Raw genomic sequence first — 27,944 nt, forward strand, 5'->3', positions numbered from 1 at the left:
TTAACAGTGAGAAATGACACGGATGAATATCTAAGAAAGTATAAGCCGAACGTTCCAGCAAAGATGGATGCAGAGACGATCCGTCTATGAGGTAACTGTGAATGAGTTGTTACGAACCACAACTTAATAGTATGTGGAGTATTATGAAATGGTTCAAATGGCTCTGAGCAGTATGAGACTTAACTTCTGAGGTCATCAGTCCCCTAGAACTTAGAACTACTTAAACCTAACTAACCTAAGGACATCACACACACCCATACCCTAGACAGGATTCGAACCTACGACCGTAGCGGTCGCGCGGTTCCAGACTGTAACGCCTAGAACCGCTCGGCCACCCCGGCCGGCGGAGTATTATCCTACAAATGTAAATTTATCGATTAAATCACCACCTAATTGGTCTCAGATTTCATCCAAGGTCCAAGGTTGGGAAATTGGGTGCATGTATGATGGGGCATCGGCACATTTTGTTGTTGATGTAAGATGATATCTAATGCGAGCATGTGATCAAACATCGGTAGGTCGAGTAGGACCGGTACCAATATCACTTGTCCTCAATCCTCCAGATGTTTCTGACTGAGGTCATCTTAGATGTGAAGCGTGGAGCACTGCCATTGATGCCATTGAAGTACTGGAAAGCAAACTACCAAGATTTACAAGCTGACGGGCGGTGATTACGAGAATTCGTAACTGACTGCAGATAAGAGTGAAGTATCGCGTCAATATGCGAACGCGACACGTGGAACACCTCCTGTGACAGGTACAAGTGTGAAGCAAACTGTGACAGGGAACGTGCTGAAGTGGTACTGAATTTAGCCATTATCTGCAGCAAGTATAAAAATATTCGTTTCTTAAGGGGGGGGACATGTATGAGTCACATACTCCCTTGTTATCAAACACTGTGCCTAAGACATTAAAGATGAAACAGTTAGATTTTATGATGGAGTTAGCAATAGTTTAATGCAACCTTTAATCAAGTGTTCAAAATTTTTATTCCTATTTAGAAATTAATATAAAATTATTATCAATTTTAATACATCTGTAATTATTAACGTTCCTTTTCCTCGTAATCTACTAAACCAATCACAGCCAAAATCGAACTGTCCATGTAAACAATTGTACTTAAGCGATTTTGAATATCTTTGATACGAAAATTTATAGTATTTTACAACTTTTTAGAAGGAATTCGTTTAGGAATTTCAGCACCTTTAGCTTCACCTATCAGCTTAAACAAAACATTTGATAATTTAGTTCTGTGTGTTTGTTACACTGTCAGTCAGTATGGACCAAATACCAAGGCATTATATCACAGATGTCTTGAGAAAAAGGTACATAACTGTCACAAAACGTACTTTCTGGGAAAATGAATGTAAAGATTAAACTCATATTTTCTTAATTTATATCTTCTCATAATGGTACAGAAATATACCTAGGGTATTCTATGGCCTCGTTTTGTAATTTCTTTTCTTTTATCTTGTTTTCTCTTCTAGATGCTGAATAGACATTTCAGCTCAAAATGCATGACAACGGTCAGTTTCATCACGAATAGTTAGAGTGAATGCTCCAGCCCTGAAGCCCAAACACTGCAACTCTTTCCCTCTCCGTTTATTTCCCTCACTGAAAAAAATTACAGCACCGTATGTTGTAAGTTTTACAAACTGTAGATTATGAAATCGATGTCTTTGGGCAACGTTTGCGGATAAGAGCATTCAGAGACTCATTTGCGTTTTGAATTTCCCCATGAAAGTACGTACTTCGTAGGTAAAGATTAGCCAGGTTCTAAATGTGGGCATGACAGCATTCATTACACATTCAGGAATGTATTTATTGTCGCTGTAGGGAGTATCATTCGACGAACAGGGAATGGCTGTTAAATATTGAAACATATTCTTGTTTTGATCAGTTCACATACGACTGTGAAAATGGGACTTTCGGAAAATGTTATCAATACTATTAAATGCAAACAAAATTGAAAATGAAATTTCTTGTGACATTTACACACATCCCCCCCATAAACTGAGAGACCTTCCTATTTACCGAGTAAGAAAAGAGAAACAACGTTAACACGCAATTACGACAGAGATTACTCAGTTCTCGTAACAAAACTCTGCAGTTATTGCCAGACCAGTAATAGTGCTCCACTTTAGTTGGCTTATGAAATATGAAAACTATAAAGTGATAAGATCATGACATGAAAACGCGTCAATGTTTTATAAGTGAAGTGACAGTGCGAACTTTACCGTATGCCCAGATTTCGGGCGTAAAAACGAACTTCGATTAAATCCGCTGAAAAAGTCTTAACGTAAAAAGGTGAAATTCGTCTGGAACGTAAACAAATGTAACTACACCGAGAAAACTAAGAAGTATTGTGTTTCGTAATAAGGTAGGCCATGAGAATAATTTCAGACCATGACTTAATCGAAAAGTTAACATTCCAAATGCTAGGATAATATCTCATCCTAAGTCCTTGTCGGATTATCTCGCGAGCTGTCCGTTCGCGGATCTAAGTCCACCTGAATGTTTTGTACCTATTTCGTATACCTTCGCACATGTCAGTGTCCCTGTTAATTGTGATACACTCTATATAGACAATCTGTCTTCCTCTCAATATTTTATATTAAGAAATGTACACTAAAGTGATAAAAGTCTTTTGATACTCCAAATATCGTGTTGGATCTCCTTTTTTCCTGCGAAGTGCAGCAACTCGAAGTGGCATGGTCTCAATAAGTCGTTAGAAGTACCCTGCAAGAACATTGAGCCGTGTTGCATCTACAGCTGTGCATAACTGCGGAAGGGTTGCCGATGCAGGAGTTTGTGCCCGAACTTACCTCTCGAGTATGTCCAATAAATGTTCGATGGGCTCCACGTCGGGCGATCTGGTTGGCCAAATAATTCGCTAGAACTGTCCGGAATGTTCTTCAAACTATTCGCGAGCAGTTGTGGCCTGGTGACATGACATCGTTGTTTGAGAACGGGAAGTCCGTGAATGGCTGAAAATGGTCTCCATGTAGCTCAATGTAGCCACTTCCAGTCAATGAGCGGTTTAGTCCATCCCATGTGAACACAGCCAACACCATTATGGGGCCACCACCAGCTTGCACAGTGTCTTGTTGACATCTTGGGTCCATGGCTTTGTGGGTATCTGCGACACACTCGTACCGTACCATCAGTTCGTACCAACTAAAATCGGGACTCATTTGACCAGGCAGCGGTGTTCCAGTTGTCTATGGTCCAACCGACATGGCCACGAACCCAAGAAAGACGCTGCAGGCGATGCTACACTATTAGCGAAGACACTAGCATCCTTCGTCTGCTGCCATAGCCCATTAACGCCAACTGTCCTAACAGATACGTTCGTCGTACGTCCGACATTGATTTCTGCCGTTGTTTCACTCAATGGTGCTTGTCTGTTAGACTGACAATTTTACGCCAACCGCGCTGCCTGCAGTCCGGAACCGCGAGGCTGCTACGGTCGCAGGTTCGAATCCTGCTCGGGCATGGGTGTGTGTGATGTCCTTAGGTTAGTTAGGTTTAAGTAGTTCTAAGTTCTAGGGGACTTATGACCTAAGATGTTGAGTCCCATAGTGCTCAGAGCCATTTGAACCATTTTGAACCGCGATGCTCTCGGTCGTTAAGTGAAGGCCCCGGCCACTGCGTTGTTCGTGGTGAAACGTAATGCCTGGAATTTGGTATTCTCGGCACACTGTTGACACTGTGGATTTAGGAATACTGAATTCTCTGAGTCCCATGAGTCTATCTCGAAGTATCATTCCGCGTTCAGAGTCTGTTAATTCTTATCGTGCGTTCATAATCACGTCGGACGCATTTTCTCATGAATCCTCTGAATATGGCAGCTCCACCAATGCGCTGTCCTCTTTGTGTATGCTATACTACCGCCATCTATATGTGCGCATATCGCTATCCTATGACTTTTGTCATACCACTGTATTCATAGAATGAGATTTTCACTCTGCAGCGGAGTGTGCGCTGATATGAAACTTCCTGGCAGATTAAAACTGTGTGCCCGACCGAGACTCGAACTCGGGACCTTTGCCTTTCGCGGGCAAGTGCTCTACCAACTGAGCTACCGAAGCACGACTCACGCCCGGTACTCACAGCTTTACTTCTGCCAGTACCTCGTCTCCTACCTTCCAAACTTTACAGAAGCTCTCCTGCGAACCTTGCAGAACTAGCACTCCTGAAAGAAAGGATATTGCGGAGACATGGCTTAGCCACAGCCTGGGGGATGTTTCCAGAATGAGATTTTCACTCTGCAGCGGAGTGTGCGCTGATATGAAATTTCCTGGCAGATTAAAACTGTGTGCCCGACCGAGACTCGAACTCGGGACCTTTGCCTTTCGCGGGCAAGTGCTCTACCAACTGAGCTACCGAAGCACGACTCACGCCCGGTACTCACAGCTTTACTTCTGCCAGTACCTCGTCTCCTACCTTCCAAACTTTACAGAAGCTCTCCTGCGAACCTTGCAGAACTAGCACTCCTGAAAGAAAGGATATTGCGGAGACATGGCTTAGCCACAGCCTGGGGGATGTTTCCAGAATGAGATTTTCACTCTGCAGCGGAGTGTGCGCTGATATGAAACTTCCTGGCAGATTAAAACTGTGTGCCCGACCGAGACTCGAACTCGGGACCTTTGCCTTTCGCGGGCAAGTGCTCTACCAACTGAGCTACCGAAGCACGACTCACGCCCGGTACTCACAGCTTTACTTCTGCCAGTACCTCGTCTCCTACCTTCCAAACTTTACAGAAGCTCTCCTGCGAACCTTGCAGAACTAGCACTCCTGAAAGAAAGGATATTGCGGAGACATGGCTTAGCCACAGCCTGGGGGATGTTTCCAGAATGAGATTTTCACTCTGCAGCGGAGTGTGCGCTGATATGAAATTTCCTGGCAGATTAAAACTGTGTGCCCGACCGAGACTCGAACTCGGGACCTTTGCCTTTCGCGGGCAAGTGCTCTACCAACTGAGCTACCGAAGCACGACTCACGCCCGGTACTCACAGCTTTACTTCTGCCAGTACCTCGTCTCCTACCTTCCAAACTTTACAGAAGCTCTCCTGCGAACCTTGCAGAACTAGCACTCCTGAAAGAAAGGATATTGCGGAGACATGGCTTAGCCACAGCCTGGGGGATGTTTCCAGAATGAGATTTTCACTCTGCAGCGGAGTGTGCGCTGATATGAAACTTCCTGGCAGATTAAAACTGTGTGCCCGACCGAGACTCGAACTCGGGACCTTTGCCTTTCGCGGGCAAGTGCTCTACCAAGTTTGGAAGGTAGGAGACGAGGTACTGGCAGAAGTAAAGCTGTGAGTACCGGGCGTGAGTCGTGCTTCGGTAGCTCAGTTGGTAGAGCACTTGCCCGCGAAAGGCAAAGGTCCCGAGTTCGAGTCTCGGTCGGGCACACAGTTTTAATCTGCCAGGAAGTTTCACTGTATTCATATCCCACGAAACTTAAAAAATTTTACCAACAATTAATTTCTTTCCTTTCACTGTTTAATTATGTTTTTTTTCACTTTTAGTTAGACTTGAGTTTATTTTCAACTAATTAGCGCGCTTATCAGTAATTTAGGCTGTCTTTAGCATCGTCCTGGACTGTTATAACAAAGGAGTTGTTTATTAATAAGTATCTGTTCATCTCTTTGTCCAAGTAAAACGTCCGTTAACAATTATATATTCCTAATAATCAGCTGTTTTGGTGACAGTCATTTAATAAGCCAAACATTTGTATTAAATCCAGTGACTGGCCACTCGTAATCTAAAGGCCAATTTTCCACTTTCGAGTATAACTACTTGAGAACTTTTATTTTCTTCTAAAAGGCGACAGCTGACTGAGCCCGGAAGAGGCCTTGAAATGCACAGCGCATCGCAGCCTCCGCCACGGCCAACGCAACGCGCTCGCGGCGTCACAAACAGTAGAAAGCAAGAGTGGCATATATAAGGGGGCGCCCCGAGCTCACACCGCAGCAGTCATCCGCTCTCCGGTTCTGTCCACCACATACGATGAAGCTGCTCACGGTAAGCACGTCATTCTCTCTTACGTTTATTGTATTTTGTGCTCCACTGCCTCTTAATTGTAGTCGTGCACTTTCAAGACGCGATAGGGCACCCTTCTGACTCTACCGCAGCACCTGACGCAGATGAACACCAACATATCAGGCCTCTGTGCCTTTAAGAACGTACCGAGGAGAGACCGTTTTCGCCTGGCCCTAGTTAGGCTCTGCCTATCACTTGCGATGCGCCAATTCGGAAATAAGTCATTCATCTGTGAACTGAAACCTTAGTATCCAAAGAAGATTAAACGGGCTTCGGAACCTTCAGTTAAACTGCACACAAGATATTCATACGCCCGCGCACGGCACAATACATAATTGTGCCACAGATACTCTTCTTTCTCAGTCGTTAGGCGTGCTAAGTCCGAAAACAACCATTATTCAACTGCCAATGCAAACTTCGCCATCCCAATAAGAATAAACTGTCTTAGGAACCTTCTATTGCCTTTCAGTTGAGACGCACGCGAAACATTCTTATATCTGTGCACAGCGCAAAATGTAAGTATGATACAGATATTCTCTTACTCTGAGCAAATGGAGAAAAATATGATTTTGTGCGTCTGTTTCCAGAATGAAAATTGTCCAGTTGCGTGAAGCATGATAGGTCAAATTCGTTTTCGATGCATGTGCAAGCGGAAAGACCAGATAGTATCATGAAAACGCCGTTTCAGTATTGATTGAGAAGATATTTACCTTCATTAACAATTGGAGTCGTCCCAACGAAGACTCTTCCTTCAGTAGAGCGGAACTTGATAGAGACATTACGATTAAAGTCTTTCCTTTACAACAACACAATATGTGCAGGTTTGGAGGTCGATTACTTTCAGCTGAAGATTTATGTCAGACGACTTTATGATTTTATCACATTTTAAATTAGTAAATTTGATAATTATAATAAAAAACTAAAAGATAACTATAAATGTTCAGCATGTAGCCAAATTTACTAATTAATTTACAATGGGACACGACCGCTACGGTCGCAGGTTCGAATCCTGCACCATGATCTTACGCCCCTTGTATGCCCTGTCTTTTGTATTATCTCCTGCGCTCAGTGGTCACTTTGCTAATTTCAAACATAGGTATTTTTGTGTAGTGCTGTTGTATTAAGCATTGCATTTCATATCAGTGTGGAGTGAGAGATCTTGATCAGGCTTTTATGTGGAAGTCACCAATAGGATGAATATGGACGTCATTTTATCGCGGATGGAGAGTGAATGACAGATGCGAAGTAACTTCAAGCGTGCCCTGCGGATGTATTTCAGGACCCATTGCTGTTCGTATTGCATGTTCATGAACTAGTAGACAAAATTGAAAGTAACTTTAGACTCTTTGCAAAAAAAAATGGCTCTGAGCAAAATGGCTCTGAGTACTACGGGACTTAACAGCTATGGTCATCAGTCCCCTAGAACTTAGAACTACTTAAACCTAACTAACCTAAGGACATCACACACATCCATGCCCGAGGCAGGATTCGAACCTGCGACCGTAGCGGTCACGCGGTTCCAGACTGAAGTGTCTAGAACCGCACGGCCACACCGGCCGGCGACTCTTTGCAGATGATGTAGTTAAACAAGTATCCAATCAAATTTTGATAAGATTTCAAAGAGGTCGAAAGATTGGCAACTTTCTTCCAATGTTTTGAAATGTAAAATATGCGCCTCACAAAACTCAGAAAATGACTACAATTTCAGTGCGCCACAGCTGGAGTCACTCAACTCATACTATTACTTGGTCGTAAGAGTTTTTGCGGATATGGATGGAACGAGCACATACAGTGTGAATCGTAGAAAAGGCTGGTGGCAGTCTTTGGTCCACTGGTAAGCAACTGGGAAAACGCAGGCAGTCTACAAACGAGGTTGAGTACAGACGCTTCTGTGATCCATCCTAGAATGTTATTCTAGCGTGTGGGAGCCATACCAAATAGGACTATCAGCTCATATTGAACGCACACAAAGAAGGGCAGCAAGAATAGTCACTGCTTTGTTTGACCGATGTAAGAGTTAAGGAGATGCTGAAAAATCTAAATTGGAGATATATAAAGATAAACGCGAAATATCCCGCCGAAGTCTACTTACAAAGTTTCTGGAGTCAGTATTAAGTGAGAATTGTAGGTATATGCTACAACCCCCCCCCTCCCCCCCACTTACAGCTACCGTAGAAACAGTGAAGGTAAGCTGTGACTACTTACACAGCGCACAGAGGCAAGTAAGCATGCTCCGTGTTCAGCACATGTAGCTCCCAGACAAGTGATCACGCCAGTTCAAGAAAAAGTACGCAACTTACTCAAGGCAGTGGGACATTGTAGGCAAGCAGAGGCTGGTCGGCATCTGACTACACGCTACTAGAGGATATAATGGATAATGAACACAACATCGGATAAGACTACGTAAATACACTGCCGTAAGAAATGCAGCACCCTAAAGGACTGCGTTCATTGGCGCCAGAGGATTGTAGTGTTAATGATCCATTTTTTACAGTCATTGACGATCAGACGGCGCTCTGGAAGCCTGTCTGCGCTCTCTGTTTTGACTCTGCAGGCAGTAAGCGTGCTGAGTTTAAAGACGAACAGTGTGTACAACATTGATTCTGGGGTACAACCACGCCTCACCATCAAGTTCGTATTCCTGTTGAACAACTCCAACCATTTGAACAGAGTCGAATTATGGGCCTGCGGGAACCTGGATGAACACAGCGACGGGTTGTACACAAGCTGGGTGCAATGTACCCGGTGGTGTGTATCTGCTTTCAGACAGTGTTCTGTGAAACATTCCCACGCCCGTAGATCAGGGTGAAGACATCCACGTAGCGCAAAAGCACATAAAGAGCGATGCACTGTGAGAGCAACAGTGGCCGACCGAACATCATCCACGGACGAATTCTGGGCATATGTTGCAACCGATGTGTCACCACGGACCACTGGGAACCGTCTGCCTTCTGCAGCATTAACACCACGTATGCCTCTGGCCAGGCTACCACTGAACACCAGGACACCGCCCAGCACGGTTATTCTGGTATCATGAAAGAGTCGACTGGACTTCACTGTCAAGTGTAGTTTCTGCCGCATGTGAGTGATGGATTTACAAGTGTACGGCGTAGACACAGTGAACGGCCTACTCCGGAAATTATTCACCAATGACAGACTTCATGGTGTGGGTGGCCATCAGTTACAACTGTTGTGTTCCTGCAGGGTAAAGTAACCTGTGCCCGCTTACATTGCACAGATTGTGATCACCGTGCTACTGCCATTTATTTGACAGGAAGGTGATGTGCTTTTTCAGCAGCACAACGTGCTTTTCATGGCCTTGGCCATCAAGATCACCAGATCTCCCGGCTATTGAACAATATCGTGAAGCGGAAACTTACTCGTTCGCCAGCGCATGCAAGAACAGTTGCCGAGTTGCATCAAAAGGTGCAAGGTAGTTGTAACAGTTTGTTGCAGGATGTCATTCGACTCCTTTACGATCGTTTGCGTGCGAGAATATATGCCTGCGTTGCAGCCAGAGCCTTGTCACGGTCCGCGCGGTTGCCCCCGTCGGAGGTTCGAGCCCTCCCTCGGGCATGGGTGTGTGTGTTGTCCAAAGCGTAAGTTAGTTTAAGTTAGATTAAGTAGTGTGTAAGCTTACGTACCGATGACCTAAGCAGTTTGGTCCCATAAGAAATTTACAATTTGCAGCCAGAGAGAGGGAGAGAGGGGGGGGGGGGAGAGAAGGAGGGTGGCTGCTCTATGTATCGCTGCGACTATTTGGACACTCTTTACTGTGACAAGCGTCTCTCACTTGGTCTGAATTTATAATCATATATCCCTACAATGATGAACCACATGTCACATCACTTGTCAATAAAATAGCCTTCTCCTTGAGGATGATGTTCCTTTTCCGGCAGTGTATTACACTGAAGTGACAAAAGTCATTGGATAGCGATATGCACGTACACAGATGGCGGTAGCAACGCGTACACAAGGTGTAAAAGGGTGCTGCTTTAGCGGATCTGACATTTATAGTCAGATTATTCATGTGGAAAGGCTTCCGACTTGATTATGGCCGCACGATGGAAATTAACAGGCTTCGAACGCGCAATGGTAGTTGGAGGAAGCGCAATGGTAGTTGGAACTACATTAATGGCAAATTCCATTTCGGAAATCGTTAGAGGTTTCAGTATTGGGAGATTCACAGTGTCAAGGGTGTGCCGAGAATACCAAATTTCATGTTTATCTCTCGCCAGGGACAATGCAGTGGCCGACGGTTTTCACTTCACTTAACGACCGAGTGCAGAGGCGTTTGCGTAGAGTTGTCAGTGCTAACATACAAGCAACACTGCTTGAAATACCCGCAGAAATCAATGTGCGACGTACGACGAACGTTTCCCTTAGAATACGGCAGCAGAATTTGGTGTTAATGGGCTGTGGAGGCACACGAGCGCTTCGAGTGTCTTTGCTAACAGCACGACATCGCCTGCAGCGCCTCTCCTGGACTCGTGACCATATCGGCTGGACTCTGGACGTCTGGAAAACTGTGAGATGATCAGATGAGTCCCGATTTCCGTTGGCTAGAGCTGATGGTAGGGTCCAAGAGGTGGCACAGACCTACAAAGCCATGGACCCAAGTTGTCATCAAGGCACTGTGCAAGCTGGTGGTGGCTACGTGAAATGGACTGGGTCCTCAGGTCCTACTGAAAGGATCATTGACTGGAAATGTTCGCCTACTTGGAGACCACTTGTAGCCATTGATAGACTTCATGTTCCAAAATAATGACGAAATTTTTATGGATGACAATGCGCCATATCACTGGGCCACAATTTTTTGTGATTGGTTAGAAAAACATTCTCGACAGTTCGAGCGAATGATTTGGCCACGCAAATCGCCCGACATGAGTCCCATCAACCACTTATGGTACATAATCGAGATGTTAGTTTGTGCACAAAATTCTGCGGATGGCTGTAGAGGCAGCGTGGATCAGTATTCATCAGGGATTTTCCAGCGACTTGTTGAGACCATGCCATGTGGAACTGCTGCGCTACGCCGAGCAAAACTAGGCTCGAGGCCATATGAGGAGGTATGCCATGACTTTTGTCACCTCAGCGTATGCATCATGTGTCACACTGTCTCTATTTCACAACGTATGTGAGTGTGGGAACTTAAATTTCAACAATGCAAAAATCAAGATTAACGGGCATGTTGACTAACAAAAGATTCATATTCATGTAACTTTGATGCCATATCATGGAACGTATGACATTATGTTGGCTTCCTCTTCTATAAACGTTGGCCGGCCGCAGTGGCCGTGCGGTTAAAGGCGCTGCAGTCTGGAACCGCAAGACCGCTACGGTCGCAGGTTCGAATCATGCCTCGGGCATGGATGTTTGTGATGTTCTTAGGTTAGTTAGGTTTAACTAGTTCTAAGTTCTAGGGGACTAATGACCTCAGCAGTTGAGTCCCATAGTGCTCAGAGCCATTTGAGCCATATAAACGTTGGCATACTTACAAATTTGTCGCCGTGTTTACATATTGCTTTTGCTTCCTCTAGGAATTGTGGCAGAGATTTCTTCGGCAGAGCTACATTTCCATTTATGAAAATATCTGCTGCTGGCGGAAATAAAAGCGGCTCTAATATGAAATGTTTAATTTGCACAGGTGTTTCTCCTGGTTGTGCTGGCTTTGGCGATGGTGCTGGCGGCCCCTGCAGGACTAGACTCTGACCCGACGATAGGAGATGAGGACACCAGGTCCAACCTGTTCCTACTCAAGAAGAAGCTGCTCAAGAAGAAACTGCTGTTGCTTGGCTGACGCTCTACTGAGCCATGGCTGGCTCGCTTTGAGCTCTGTGGTAAATATTCACTTTTGGCACTTGTAATTGTCCCTCCCAATAGTACCTCAAGCTACGAAAATATTAATTCCTTTTAATAATTTCTTTCCGAAGCACATTTCACAAAATGCACGTTCCACATTCAGTGCAGGTATAAGCTGCACATGCATCAGCACATGCAGTCACAGTACACTGTCATTAAAATTTGCTGCAAGACATCCTTTCATCAACGGCCATCAAACCGGCTGCCAAAGTCTCGGTGGTAAAAAATTACGCCAGAGCTTTAGGCATTCTCTTGTGCCAACATTACTGTATTTAAGAAACATTCTACAAATTAAAGTCCAGAGTGAACCATTTTCTACTATGAAAATCTGTCTTCAAAGTCTCAGAAATGGCATGTTATAAACTGAGTAGACTTATGTGAGCACAAAATATGTAGCTTCTAAGTTTCACTCTATATAAATAATTAAGCAGAGATACTAAATCTGGAAAGTGTTTCAGGATATTAATAATTTTCTCAACAAACCTCCATTGCTAGAGAACTTAAAAGACAAAATTATTTGAAAAATCACTTCAATATAACACCCAAAGTAGCTATCAGCCTTGTTGGTTCAATTTGAGTTAGTTATCTCAGCCACTCTGTTCCTCAGTGAGGTGACTTCAGCGGTTCAGGATCTTCTATCACGATAAATCAGAATAACTTAGAGTTATTTATTTATTCATGTCAAAAACGTTGTACACAAAATAGACAAAAAGGAAAAAAAAACAGACTAAAAGTATAAATTTAATATATACAAGGAAATGTAGATATAATACAAGCCTGTTAGAGATACATAATAATAATAATTATACATAAACAGATTACAGATGCTAAAACGAATGTAATTGGGCCAAAAATTAGCAACATCACGGCAAATTCCTTGCCCCGCAGTAGGTCCCCAATGTGCGGGAAACTGGGCACTAAGGATAACTTTACAGGTGCTCGGTGGTTTGTTCGGTTCAATATTAGCATAAAGTTGATGGGTCCCCAAGATAGTTACACTTGGTCATATTATCTTTTGCTCTACCTACACCACTTTTTAGTCTGTAGAGGGACTTCCACGTTTTCCATTGCAGATTTTTGCCTGGGGGGAGGGCCTCCGAAAGTGGGATTGAAGACGCGATATCTGCATTTCTTATTGTCCACAGCTTTTGTTGTGTCATTGACGGTGATGCACTGTCTGACGAAGTTTTTAGGAAGCTCTTCCCAGTTTTCAGCCTGCTTAGGGGGAGCTGGTAACCATGGGAAGGGGGGGGGGGGGGGGGGAACAGCGTAGAGTTCCACTTTGCGTCTCTCTGTGTTCACGGCAGCTTCCCTTCTTATATCTGGTGGGGCTAACCTTGCCAGTAAAGTTTGTAGGTCGGCGTTGCCCTCAGGCATCACAATGCTGTTCTACATGTCTCACTGAGGGCATCATCCACATGCCTGGCACGAACTGATCTGTATCAAACAGGGCAGGCGCATTCAGTGACAGATTATCATAACGCGTGTACTGATGTTCTGAGTACTGTCAGTTGTGTACTCCCGTCTGCTACTTGTGAGCTTTCTGATGATGTTATTGAAGGTGAATACTCCTTGCTTGTACTGTCAGTTGGGCACCCTACCCGCTACTTGTGTGGTTTCTCATGATGTTATTGTGGGTGGATACTTTTTGTTTGTTTTGAGTAATAAATATGTGTATAAATTCAGGTGGTAGGAGCATGACATGGGGTTGCTGAAACGACTAAGAAAAATTATATTTACGATGCTGTTGCTGACGGTTAGGTGATATAAAAATTAGGAATCTGACATCCTTTACTCACATGTATTATGTAATGTCATATAGTACAAATTTTGGCGTGATTCATCAAGTCAAACTACAATTATTAGAGACCAGGCATGTGAAATACAAATAATATGTGTTGTAAATTGAAGAAAGTCATGCAGAAGCCTTCTCAGAGAACTGTATGACTAGCTACTGCGTCACAGTACAATTTCAAATTGACAGCTCAGTTAATTAAGACAATTATTTTGTAAATACATATTATGTACGTTTGTCTTACTGATGTATCCTCTCTCCCTGATAACCTCCTTGTTCTGGATATAAAGAATGAACAATGTATGTAATGGAATCTGAAGTGCCAGAAGTCGTGTAACTATATATTTTGCCTGATGTATCCAAAAACGAAAAGTACTTAAAGAGTCACTCCTTTGAATTTCGATACCAGCAATGAGAACGCACTTTTTAACAAATGAAGAGTTATGAAATATATTTTCGTTGCGTATTTAAACTTCTTTAATAGTAATTCCGACATTACTGTATTTGCAGATGTCCATTTCGCCGCAGAAGTAGCCTACCTCCTAAGGAATGCGTAAAACGTCAACATCCGTCGTCTACTTCATGACAACGTAGTTGTCTCGCTTTATGTGAATATATTAGTTATAGTTTCATATTACAAATAATTTAATAAAAGTATTCAGTAAAAATTCAATGTGTATTTTTTGTACTATTGTTAACCTCTTAACCACAATATTTGTAACCTTAGCTGTTGAAACAAGGATAGACAGGGGTCATACTTTCCAATTTTAATATAACATCATATTTAAAAGTTCTTAATGGTGAAATTCTGAAAAATTCACGTATTGTGAATGTTGTATCCATTCCTGTTTTACGAAAGAAATCCTCTGTACGATATGTGGAGGTCTATGAGCACATACAACGTCCCCAGAAATGGAAACTGGCGTAATTTTGGTTAATCGGTCAACTATAGCCTGTCTGAAAAATGATGGAGGTCATTTTTGGTGACACAATGATTATTCGCACAATCAAGAAAAATTTCAATTTACCATGCAACTTCGTTCGACATGATGTAGCAGTTTCTCGAGAAAAGGGGACAGAATTGCGTGCTGCATTTTACAACAATCATATCACATCTAAATCTGATTACTGGATTGTTCGAGAGTTCCGTATTAGTAAAATGGTTCTGAAGACAATGCGGGTCTGACTGCTTCAGTTAAAATCAGCTTCAGTATTTTGGAGACTGGTTACAGAGGCCCACAGACAAAGAAATTGGTTGAAAGAGCGTCTGGAATGACAGAGCACAATATACAATTTAAAATCCGAAAATCAACAGCTGAGCAGACTGTTTTAGTTACTAAAAGAAAATAAAGCCAGAAATGGGTAGAAATTCTTATGTGGTAATACAAAGTTGTTAGTATTTTCCAACCAAGCACAGAGATCATTGATGCCATCTTCCATTTAGGTTGAGCAAGCCCACGTAGGTATTACTGTATGTGTTGGAAACAATTTGCACGATAAATAATTACAACATGAAAAATCGGCTGCTCAGAAAAATTGAGGAAAGGGACTAACATACATACAGGTATAACATAAAACAGAGTGCAAAGAAACGTCGCATAGAACAATCTGCACGGAAAAGAAAAGTATGTAGTTATAATAATTCTCAAATAGAAGCATTAATACAGGCGTACAGTGGAAAATATTAAACCAATCAGTCAACAAATACATTTTTAGATTTTGTAACAAATATTTGTAGAATTTTATCGTACAATATAAGAAAAATTGCAGACGTCTCCACTTACAAACTATACTCTGTATGACGAGAGAAGATCGCTGACTGGTAGCAGTACTGTTGCCAGTTTTCAACCACAAAGTAAAAGTGGCTACGTCAACACTGCCTGAAAGCCGTAGCTGTGACAACGCTCAGACGTTGCCATAAAAACGTAAACAAAATCATGCCACATGATTAGAAGTGGCAGATGCGCGAAGCAGGCCCACCCAGACCTCTTTAACTGTCAGGACTCTTAACTTGCCGTACAGACCAATGTTAGTAAAAGACATTGGTGACCGACACATATAAATAATATACGAGGGCAATCCCAAAAGTAAGGTCTCATGTTTTTTATAAGTGCATAGACCTGTTTGTTTCTGCAATGGTTTACATCAGTTTACAGCTTGAACATTTAGCTATTTTTCGACATAATCACCATTTCTGTCGAAGCATTTTTGCAGACGCTGTGGAAGTTTTTGTATGCCTATGTCATACCAGCTCGCCGCCATGCTGTTAAGAAAGTTGTGACCCTCTTCTTTCACCTCGTCGTCGGAGCTGAATCGCTTTCCAGCTAAGTGTTCATTTGACTTAGGGAACAGGTGATAGTCACTGGGCGCCAAGTCAGGACTATAGGGTGGGTGGGTGATTATGTTCCACTGAAACTTGCAGGAGAGCAACGGTTTGCTGAGCGATGTGTGGGCGAACGTTGTCATGGAGAATGTGTACGCCCTTTCTCAACATTCCTCTTCTCCGGTTCTGAATTGCCCGTTTGAGTTTTTTCAGAGTCTCACAGTCCTGTCAGCGTTAACTGAGGTCCCAGTGGGCATAAAGTCGACCAACAATATCCCTTTCCGATCCCAAAAAAACGGTTGTCATGACTTTACCGGCGGACTGTGTTTGTTTGAATTTCCGCGGCTTTGGCGAAGAAGGATGCTGCCACTGGCGTGATTGTTGCTTAGTCTCAAGTGTAAAGTGGTATGCCTAGGTTTCGTCACCCGTCACAATTGAGTCCATAAAGTTGTCCTGTTCGGCTGCAAGGCGGTGAAGAAATGCGCGGGAAGCATCAACTCGTTGCCGCACGTGGTCCTCAGTCAGCATGCGTGGCACCCATCTCGCGCACACCTTCCGGTAGTTCAATGTTTCCTTTAAAATTCTGTGAGCGGTGCCTCGGGAAACCTCAGGAACCAACGTGCAGAGATCATCCAGGGTGATCCGCCGATCTTCACGCATGCTTTGCTCAACCTTCAACACTGTCTCTTCAGAAATTGACGGTCTCCCGCTCCTTATTACGTCGTGAATTTTGGTCCGACCAGCTGCAAACTCTCTATACCACTTATGAACATTTTTGACGCCCATGCATGACTCACAATACACTTCTGTCAATTGGCAATGGACTTCAACCGGCGCAGTGGCCTTTGCGTTCAAAAACCGAATAACTGCACGCAATTCGCACTTGGCGGTAACATCCAACGGGAGCTCCATTCTCAAGGACTGCCAAGCCAAGACTGAGCGCCTCAGCCCGGCGTGCACATGTATACAAACAGCGCATGAAGCACTATTCATGACAGTGTGACCAACTGCCACACAAACGGAGTTCTGTACTTATAAAAAAAATAGAAGACCTTACTTTTGGGATTACCCTCGTAACAAGTTTATGATCCTTTATTACGATATGTCACATCAATTATGTTAATGTAACTGTGTATGTTTTAGGCTATTTTGCAGTAAGTACAACTTAGATGACTATACTCTTGGAATCAAGGTGCTCAGGTTTTTAAGTAAGAGTTGACTGCAGAATACCAGTACAATAATTCCGGTATCACGATATTTTAAACTCATTTCACTAATTGCTGAGGGGCCACAATGAAAAGTTTTGGAGGCGTTATAACAATATTTATTAATTATTCGTTCTAAGAAGATAGTCTGCACGATAGCTGACGGGATTAGCTATTTCAATCGAATACCGAAGACAGTGTATAACTTCAGATTATTATTTTCTTGTTCCCAGTCGCTACTTTGTTAGCCTTCAGTACTATCTACTAACACACTGACATTCTTGTAGCCATATTATTTAGTTCAGAACGCTGTTTTGTAGTAACGATCACGTGTGGGGGATATTAACTTTCCAGTATCTGAAACTAATAATACAGTTTCATTTGCGATTACGTAGACACACTGGACGCAGTTTTGTCTTCGCCGAAAAAGCTGATGGTACCGACCATGACCATTCGGCTCCGGCCGAAACACCTACTCCTGTCATCTATGACGAGAGTCTCCTTGGAGTGAACAACTAGTATTTGAGGATGAACTATGTTTTCATAGAGCTGATTCTTTTAAATAAGTTTTTGGTATCAGCAATGCTTGCAGCTATCACAGTGCAGCTGAGATTTCAGAACAGTTTAGACACAGGAATCCATCTTTTCTTATGAAATAAAGTTATATATTCATTAACATTTGTGGATTGTGATTTTAGTTGCCTGATACCGAGCATAATATACATAAAACGAGTAACTTTTATTCATAATAGTTCTTAAATGACTGCTCTAGTTTGGTTTAAGAATCCAGAATATCACCAAACTCGTGGGAAAATGGAGCTTCGCAGTGACTGAAATAAAAATACATCAAATGTCAGGCAACTTTATAAAAAAGCTTTGAGTAATATACAACTCTACGTCAGATTCATACTTAAAAAATTAAGATTATTAGTATACACCACTTCCAGCCAGCAACAAAATGGAGTTAAATAAGCTTGTTATTTTGAACACAGTCTCCAGTTTCTGTTGCACATCATGTATTTTCATAAATTGAATTGTCTTCGTTAATGCCTTCCAGTGCGATGACAAACTTCTGGCCTGTAAAATGACTTAAAATTACACATAAAACACTAAGTGGTTGATGTAGAAATGTAAGTTACTTGCCATGTTACACCAAAGCCAGTGTTCACGTGGCTGAATTCATTGTGCCTTGACACTCAAACTGAAGGCAATTCTCTAACAAAACTGAAGAGAACCTACATTACTTAATTCTTAATATTATAGACATGGAAAAGGCGTGTGGTGAGACGAAATCAAATAAGTGGCATTAATTGATGGGCAGTGGGACTGGTCACCATGATGCACTTCGCAGCTCAATATGTTACTGTATCGTACTTTTACTTGTTTGCTACCCTTAACTGCTTGTAGTGCGCTGAGGGAAACACTACGAAAGAACAAAGAGAACACGGAAACACTGATAATAATTAGTGACAAGAACACACTCAGTTACTGGCGAATACTCAACTTGGTACAAATCGGCTCAGGTAGCAGATTCTCAAGTTCATCTACCACTCCAGAAGGTAAAGACTGGTAGTAAACAGATCTTGTACCACTAGCATGTTCGCTGAAGACGGGCTGGTGTGAACTCGCTAGAAGCAGACGACGTGGCACAAAGTACACAAGCAGGAAGCGGTCTTCCCAACAGCCGAGCTAACTTGTAACTGGCCGCTCTGTAGTGGCGCCGTCGCATATCACTTTTCTGGTCGCGTCACTGCTGCAACTTCTTGGTGCGACAATGCTAGGCTATATGCCGTCTCTGGAGTGGGTTGTCAACCTACCAAGAGCATGTGGCGCTGTCTGGTGGTGTGTGCTGCGTTTACAACAAAACATCTATTTATTTATATACGGTGAGTCAGGAGGAAATGTACATGCTCTGAGGCGTGATTCTGAACGATAAACTTCATATTGACGTAAGTACTATTGCGAATGTTTTCAGAAATGGAACACGTTTAATATCACTTTTGTATGTTTTTCTTGAATAACTTGAAAACCACACCCTCAAACAAAACCGTGTCTCAGTACACAATTAAACCAAATTAAATTTGCTACAAAGCAAGGTCGTATTTATTTTTTCTCCAGGACTAATCATTTGAGCGAGGAGATCGCGAGAATATTTAAAATCTCGCGCGACGCGAGTGCACTGTAGCTTAGATACTTTTTGTAGGCCAGTTTGAGGTAGTTTTCCGACTTGATAGACCACAAGAGTTCTGTATTAAAATGTTCGTCTCAACTTCCTCTAAAGAGATCTATCTCGTAAACCATTCGGTATAGGGCATATGTCCACATCAAGTTTTTTGTTCAGAATCACTAATGCTATCACCCTCAAAACATACCTTTCCTTCTGACTCACCCTATATATATATATATATATATATATATATATATATATATATATATATATATATATACACACATTGACCCACACAATTATGCAATCTCACACACCTTAAGACAACGAAGCAAGGGTAAACATAGGAGTAAAATATAAGTAAAATGCCAGAGGAGCTAAAATAACAGCACAGAGAAATACGACTCACTGACCACTTACTGAAAAAAAGGATGAGCCAATCTATAAACTACCTTAAATGTGCTAAAACGAAAGTAAAACAAAAAATACGAGAGAAAAGCTGAAGTATCAGCATAAGGAAATGAGACTGGCTGACCAGTTACAAAATATATCGATGAGATAGTCACCCTGTTAAGACATTAAGAACATTTCCCTAAAATTTCAGGAAACAGGTTGAACATATCACAGAACCTTAAACCTCTAACCACTTTAGTCTGAATGTCACCTAAAATATACAGGGTGTATAGCAATTAATGGCGTTTACGCTTACAGTTGAAAATACACGATACTTGAAGCAAAAAAGTCTCAATAAACATAGGGTTGAAAACGCATACCTTAAGAGCTACGAGCAATTTTTCATCTTCAATACTGTGAAGCAAATCTCTTCAACTGCAAGCTCTTTCCTTTCCACATTTTGGGATGTAGTAGTATGGAACAAAATAAGAAAAAATGTCCAGTAAACATTTGCTCTAAAATGCATACCTTAAATGTTGTGAGCAATCGTTTATTAGAAGAGTTGTGTTTCCAAAATGGTTCAAATCGCTCTGAGCATTATGGGACTTAACATCTGAGGTCATCAGTCGCCTAGAACTTAGAACTACTTAAACCTAACTAACCTAACGACAGCACACACATCCATGCCCGAGGCAGGATTCGAACCTGCGACCGTAGCGGTCGCGCGGTTCCAGACTGAAGCGCCTAGATCCGCTCGACCACATCGGCCGGCCTGTGTTTCCAAGAAGCGACGATGGGCACCTGGTCATAGCTCTTAAGGTATGCATTTTAGAGCACATGTTTAGTGGACATTTTTTCTTGTTTTGGTCCGTACTACTACTCCCCAAAATGTGGAAAGCAAAGAGCTTGCAGCAGAAGAGATTTGCTTCACCGTATCGGAGATGAAAAATTGCTCGTAGCTCTTAAGGTATGCATTTTGGACCCTATGTTTACTGAGACTCTTTTGCTTCAAGTACCATATACTTTCAACTGTATGTGTTTATGCCATTAATTATGGTAGACGCTGTAGAGCAGATCTGTCGGCAAATCGGTCGTTGCCCTCTGGTTTGAAAGTAAGCTATAGTCTACTAAAATGTGGCGCACGTTGATCTGTACGCTACAAGCATCACAAACCGAAGAGACCTCTCGCCGGAGCAAGTAGCCACACGTTAAAGGGCTGTGCTCTGCACGAAGACGAGTGAGAAGAACCACATCCCGTCGGAGCAAGTAGCCATACGTTAAAGGGCTGTGCTCTGCACGAAGACGAGTGAGAAGAACCACATCCCGTCCGGTGGCTAGAAGGAGGTACGCCGTGGCCACGTTGTGGGCTTTGCGAGATGCAGCTAGTTGTCTGTCACTGCCAGTCATTCTTCTTTCACCTTAAACATGATTCTGTACGTCAACATCGAGGCGACAGCATGTAGGGAGACAGCCACAGTGAAGTATCTAAAGATTGCGTCACTCATTGGCTGCTACATTTTCCCTCTTGTTCCCCGCAATACCCGTGTGACTTGGCACCAAGCAGAAAGATACTTCGTTGCCCAGCCTTTGTAGGTGGAGGGCGTTTTGACAATGCTTTCTATAAAGATACGTAATGACAACAAAAATGTTTCCAAGATAACGCTCAACCTTAGGGAACATACAGATCAAAACATATTTTGCAGAAATGTAGGTTTGTAAATATTGCTCAGGAAATTAAGGAAAAAACTAAGTTTTTTGTAGGCTGTTAAGAAACTGTTTTATGTCTTTTACTTTTTCCAGCTGCAGACAATTTCTCAGAATCAGCCACATGAAGTTATAATTTTGTCATTCATTACGATTTCTTTGGCTAAACTACTTTTCAGAGGCTAAATATTGGTATATACAGAAAAATTGTTCTGGATAGACACGGAAATGCAAAAACCATAGTACAAGATATAGTTAGTAGTGGGGGATAAGCACGGCCGCCTGTATTAGAGGCTGGAGGACTGAAATGTGGCAACGTTACGTTAAGGCCTACCGCATGGCTGTGGCTATAAGGCAGCGAACGGAAGCAGTTGTTTACGTACTTTCGCGGTGTCTGTTTTATCTGACATTTCAGTGTAATTATGCTATACTGGACTTCTGTTATTTCAGAAGTTGTTGAATATTCTTTCAGTGATGTAGGGGTGCAGTATCTTCTGACGGGAAAACTACAAATTGATAATTTGGTATCACAGTTTAGTAGGTATCGTCAATTATCGGGTGGAAACTACAATGTTTCTGTAACCCAGGTATTTGAATCTGAAAAGAAGTTGCGTATAATGAGTGTTTTCGGAATAAATTCTGCAAAATATGGCCCAGTAAAATTTTCTCCAGAAATAATGAACGACGTAAGCACCTCAGATGTAATGTCTACGGATGTTGACGTGAATCCGTTTGTAAGGCAATGAAAATGTTGATGTACACCAATCTGTGCTTCTGTATGTTTGTGGTTATGCAGCACACAAAACAACACAATTGCTCAGTTGTACAACATGCACTGATTTTGTTTTAGGCACACACACCACAGATTAATATCCGAAGTGGATTGACTGTGCCATCAGGTATTGTTGTGGAAATTGGCAATTTTGTATATACAATTATGCAGCTTTTAATATCTGAAGAGTATGAAACAAAATTCCTCACTTGTCAAAATTAAAAGCAGTTACTACTCAATCTGGTTGGCCAAGGAGTTGAATCACATGTTTCTCTGCAAATATTTGTAACAGATTCATGTCTCTGTGGCAGGCCACTTACTGATATCTACAAAAAGCTGGTTTCCATTATGTGTAACATTTTGTTAAATAATTATACCAAACTCCAAAATGATCATTTAATATGTTCCAAGAAGGAGGGAGTTAATAGAAAATTAAAAACATTACATAACTTTTGAAACAAAATTATGAAACTTCTTTCTTACCCACAACCTCAGTCCTTAAATGCTCTGATTAGTACTGGCAAGGAGGAGGTGGCCACTATGAAATAAACTTTAATGCAGTGATAAATTTCAGTCATGCTTCTTATGCAAATCCTACAGCAAGGTCACCAGTTCATTCTAACTCAGAAAGATGTGTGAAAGTATTTAAATAGATTGTGTATGACCTGTGATTTTAAAAAAAATGTAACATACTAATGAACAATACACAAAAAACGTTCGTTAAAAATTATTATTATTATGCCACCGTCATATACAAAGGTGTGGAAGATATGTTGCAGTTGTCAGAAACTTTTATATTAGTTTGTCATTCATATAGGAAGGAACATGATAATACATTTCAAATAACAGACTGAAATAATTGCAAGTCTGCAAATAATATTAGTAGGCACCTCACAAAATTCTTTGCTGAATTTGTATCTCCAAATCTCGGGTAAGAAACGTCATAATATACTACTATGAAGCACATGTGAGTTATCGAAAAGTTCAGCGTTGCAAGGAAACGAGAATAAAATGCGTAATTCCGACATAAAGTCGGCGTAATACGTGATTGCGTATTTATATCTGACACGTCGCCTGCATTCGACGAATTCTAAACTTCAGTCTCGGACTAGCTGGTCACGCTAGCCGGCCTACTGACGTCACAGGCTACGACATTGTCAGCTTGACGACTCCGGCCTCTAATATAGGCGGCCGTGGGATAAGCCAAAGGTGCCAGCTGAAAACAACGTTTCCTGGGTGCAGTGAAATAGAAACTAGAGAATTCAAAATCTTACAAATTCTGCAAACAGTTAAAACGTGTAGTTATTCATTCTAACGAACAGTAGCTAATAAAATATTACACTGGCCAACAACGTACACATTACAAATCATATGAATAATATTCATTGCTAAGTCGCGACCCGTCAGGTTAGCCGAGAGCGCTAATGTGCTGCTTCCTGGACTCGGGTAGGCGCGCCGGTCCCGAATCGAATCTGCCCAGCAGATTGACGACGCGGGCCAGTGTGCCGGCCAGCCTGGTGGTTTTTAGGCTGTTTTCCATATCCAACTAGGTGAATACCTGGCTGCTCCCTTTCCCATCTCAGTTACACGGCTCGCAGACATTTGAACACGTTCACACTATTCCATGGATTACACTAGCTGCAGACAGCTTGGGTACACTAATTCTGTCCTGGGGATTACGGGATTGCGGCAGGAAGGGCATCCGGCCACCCCTTAACAATGTTGCCAAATCCATACTTAACCATGCCGACCCTGCGAAATTGCGGAACTAAAAAAAAAAGAAGTTCATGTCTTCGAAATCCTCGAAAACGTTTGGTATTGGTTATTCTTCTGTGGCTTCATTTAAATGTTCAGAAGATTTAATCGTTCACAAATAATCGAATTATGCACAAACAAGTCACATGTAACTCAGTCCTGGAAGCTGCCTCCAGGAAATGTAGGTGGTTTGGCAGCAACTGCTTAAACACATCGAATCACGTTGTGTTTGTTCACACTCGCTTCTTAGCGCCCAGGCTTACGACAATTTTTGGAAGTAACTGCTTCTTGATCTAGGTACGTGAAGGTTTGTGGTTTGTCTTTTGGGTTCATTCAGAAGAAGAAATAAGTCGTACCTGTGTAAATAGCACGATTTCTCTTTGTTGTATCTGCGGAGAGTTAAATCTGAAACCGCAGAAACAGAAATTTTATCCTTTTGTTAGGGCTTAGATACGAGGGGGGAGGGGAGGTCCACAGAGCCATGACTTTTTTTTTCTTTTTCATAATTGGGTGTGAAGTAGCCCACTTTAAAATACGGCAGATAATTAGTTGTTGTGAAATATGAGATTAAAAATTGATTATTGAACACTTTAATAACTTTTACATTGCGAAGTCTGGCAGCATCGAGAACTGACAAGGTATCTGTAAGTTGTCGATGCTAAGTTGAGCTTCGGTTCCGTGGTGTCACCGCCAGACACCACACTTGCTAGGTGGTAGCCTTTAAATCGGCCGCGGTCCGTCCTCTACATCTACATCTATACTCCGCGATCCACCTTACGGTGTGTGGCGGAGGGTACTTATTGTACCACTATCTGATCCCCCCTTCCCTGTTCCTCTAACAACAGGTTCCCTATTTGTTATAGGTACACTCTTTGACATAAAACTCGACCGGCGGCCGGCCGCTTCAGAGGCTAAGTCCGCGCCGATCGCGACATGGGACAAAAAAACTGGCCAACTCGCTAATTCTCTAAGTCCGGTTATCTGGACAATCTGGCAACACTGTAGACTGCGGCACTTCCTTGAGGAAAACTTGTCCCAAGATAGAGAGACTCTAGGCTGATTACGCCTGTGGTCTAGCGCGCAGTCTGCTTTCCGCAGCGCTGCGGCGAGGACGTCTTGTTTACGTCCCGTCCGCGCGGTCGCGAGTGCCCGTCGTTGTTTACTACTGCGTTGTCGCTAGTTTAGAGTCCATCACTACCGACGCAACATGGCACATTCATACAGACAAACCACCATCAAGATCAGTTTTCAACCCGATCATGCACGACCGCGAGCTTTTGAAGTGGAACGTTTTCTACGTGACGACGTTAAAATTGAACCGCGAGACATAATTGGTATCCATCTCTCTATCACGAGCAGTGTTGTCTACGTCAAGCTAGTAAGTGACGAGGTGTGCAACAGAATCGTGCGCGCACATGCGAACGATCTTAAATTCAAACACTCTGATGGCCATATTGGGGCGGTCTCTATCGATCACGCGGGGCTTGGCCTCCGTACGATACGCGTCTTCGAACTCCCTTTCGAAGTACCACCGGACGTAGTCACCGCGGCTTTCCAGCCCTACGGCAGAGTGATCAGCCATATGGCCGAAAAATGGACCACCTTTACAACGTACCCCGTTCTTAACGGGGTGCGACAGATAAAAATTGAACTGACCAAACATGTTCCGTCATATCTTGTCATCGGCGGATGTAGGGCGATCATTATGTATGACGGTCAGCCACGCACTTGCTCTGGTTGTGGCCAAGAAGGGCACGTCCGGTCGGATTGTCTCCGACGACGGCTTACTCAAATCCCGACAGGTGAATCTATGACTCCTTCTACGGTGACGACACTTCCTCTCAATTACGCAGAAGTTACACGGGCAGCAACCCTTTCTGATGCTGCTCACGTTAGTCCGATAGCCGCCCCCGATAGCGAGATCGTGATGGCTTCTGCAGTACAGGATCCGGCCTCTACAACGGCGCCCCCACCTGAAGATAATCACCGACCGACCTTGCAAGAAGGCGTGGATGCTAGGATGGACATTGACCCACGGGTTGTGCCGACAGCGGCTTTTCTTCCAGACACCGGAGCAGCTGAAGAAAATCAACCACATTCAGATTCTGAAACACACGTCCGTAAACAGCGTTCCCCGCGAAAACACAAGAGACGGCGGCGTGCTCCATCGGACGATTGTTTGCAGCGATCGTCTGACATGGACTGTGGAAATTCCGACGACGGTACCGACGGTACAGAGGCCGCTGTAACATCAAACTCAACAGATCGCCGTGGTGATGGCTCCAGCCCCTCCGACCCCACAGAACAACAGGATCACAAGCAGACAGCCGCTGCCGATTCCCAGCCAGCAGAGCCGATGGATTCAGCGCCGAGTGCCGCAGCACCCACTAACAGCCACCAACAGCCGATGGTATTTCATGGCGACTGGGCGGACGACTGTGAGGAACACTCCTTGCCCATCGTGTCGGACGACACGGGGGGAACTTTACCCCACCAATGTTGATCCTTTCCCGCCATCATTTACAGTGACGAGGCAGCCTTACAAGGGTATTGATGGCCAACACGGATGCTATGGATAGACCTCAAACTTATCGCGTTGCAACTATAAACATCAACACTATACGGACGCGCGCTAAGTTATCCTTGCTTCAGGATATGTTGAACTCTGCTTCCATCGACATAGCCCTTCTCCAGGAAGTGTACGTCGACGACTTCCCAGGCATGTACGGTTACGATGCTTGCGTCTCTCCAGCTTCCCCAACAGGCAGCGGTGTCGCTGTACTTCTTCGGGAAGGGATAGTGGCGGACGATATCCTGTTTCTGCCTGGGGCAAGAGGAATGGCACTCACAGTACTGGGTGTCCGCCTTATCAACATCTACGCACCTTCCGGGACGGACAAACGTCGCGAACGTTCACGATTCTTTGCGGAAGACGTCGCCCCGCTCTTCCAAGGCCGCCACGACCATCTGGTGTTTGGAGGTGACTACAATTGCGTACTGGCGCCCAGAGACCAACTCCCACGACATAATCCGTGCCCGGAACTCGAGACGCTAATTCGAGAACTGCAGATGGTGGACACTTGGGAACATCTTCACGGCCATCGACCGGGATTCACGCACTTCACGAGTCACTCTTCCAGTCGTATCGATCGGATTTATGTCTCACGCTCTCTCGCCGCTGGAACACAGGATGCGGAACTGTGGCCTGCAGCATTCTCGGACCACTCAGCTTACATTTGTGCGGTCACCCTGCGGCGGCAACACGTGTGGAGAAGCCGCAGCCCGTGGAAATTAAACATCGCTCACCTGTCGTACCCGGATTGCCGCCAAGCCGTTGAGGATACGTGGCATTCGTGTGAAAATCGCCTCCGTGCATATCCCACAACGATCCGCTGGTGGTTGGACTGCGCCAAACCGGCACTGAGGCGAACGTTGATAACCTACGGTCGCGACCACGCTACTTGGCGAAGACATACACTCGACTTTTACTTCCGGGTCCTGCGCGACTGCGATGCTATGGCGCCGTCTCCGGAACGACAAACGGCGGTCCACCGTGCCAAGGCTCAGATCCTCGCTCATATGCGACGCCACCTAGAGGGGGTAGTCATCCGCTCGAGGACGCAGGATCGGATACCGAGCGAACGCCCGTCAATGTTCCACGTCCTTCGTGAACGTAAACGACGCCAACGAGCGCTGATACGCTTCATCGACACGGAGGACGGTCGTCGCCTCACCACGCAACAAGACATAAACACAGCGTTCTACAATCATTATTCCCAACTCTATTCCGCTCAGACCCCTGATCTGACAGCACTGGAGGACGTCTCTCAGACGATTTACGGCACCATCACCCCGGTAATGGAAGAGGCCTTGATGGACGAAATTACAGAAGAAGAAGTGATCGACGCCATTAGAAAAGG

At 43.6% G+C, this 27,944-nt stretch overlaps 1 long non-coding RNA gene across 1 annotated transcript; it reads left to right on the top strand.

Moving 5' to 3' along the window:
• The first annotated feature begins 5,940 nt into the window (after positions 1–5,940).
• Positions 5,941–14,359, top strand: LOC126191364 (uncharacterized). Its single transcript, XR_007538341.1, has 3 exons — positions 5,941–6,030; positions 11,696–11,888; positions 14,216–14,359. It is a non-coding gene; the product is annotated as an uncharacterized LOC126191364 (long non-coding RNA).
• The last annotated feature ends 13,585 nt before the right edge of the window (positions 14,360–27,944 follow it).

The sequence above is a fragment of the Schistocerca cancellata genome, chromosome 6 (genome assembly GCF_023864275.1).
Source record: "Schistocerca cancellata isolate TAMUIC-IGC-003103 chromosome 6, iqSchCanc2.1, whole genome shotgun sequence".
Classification (NCBI taxonomy): domain Eukaryota; kingdom Metazoa; phylum Arthropoda; class Insecta; order Orthoptera; family Acrididae; genus Schistocerca; species Schistocerca cancellata.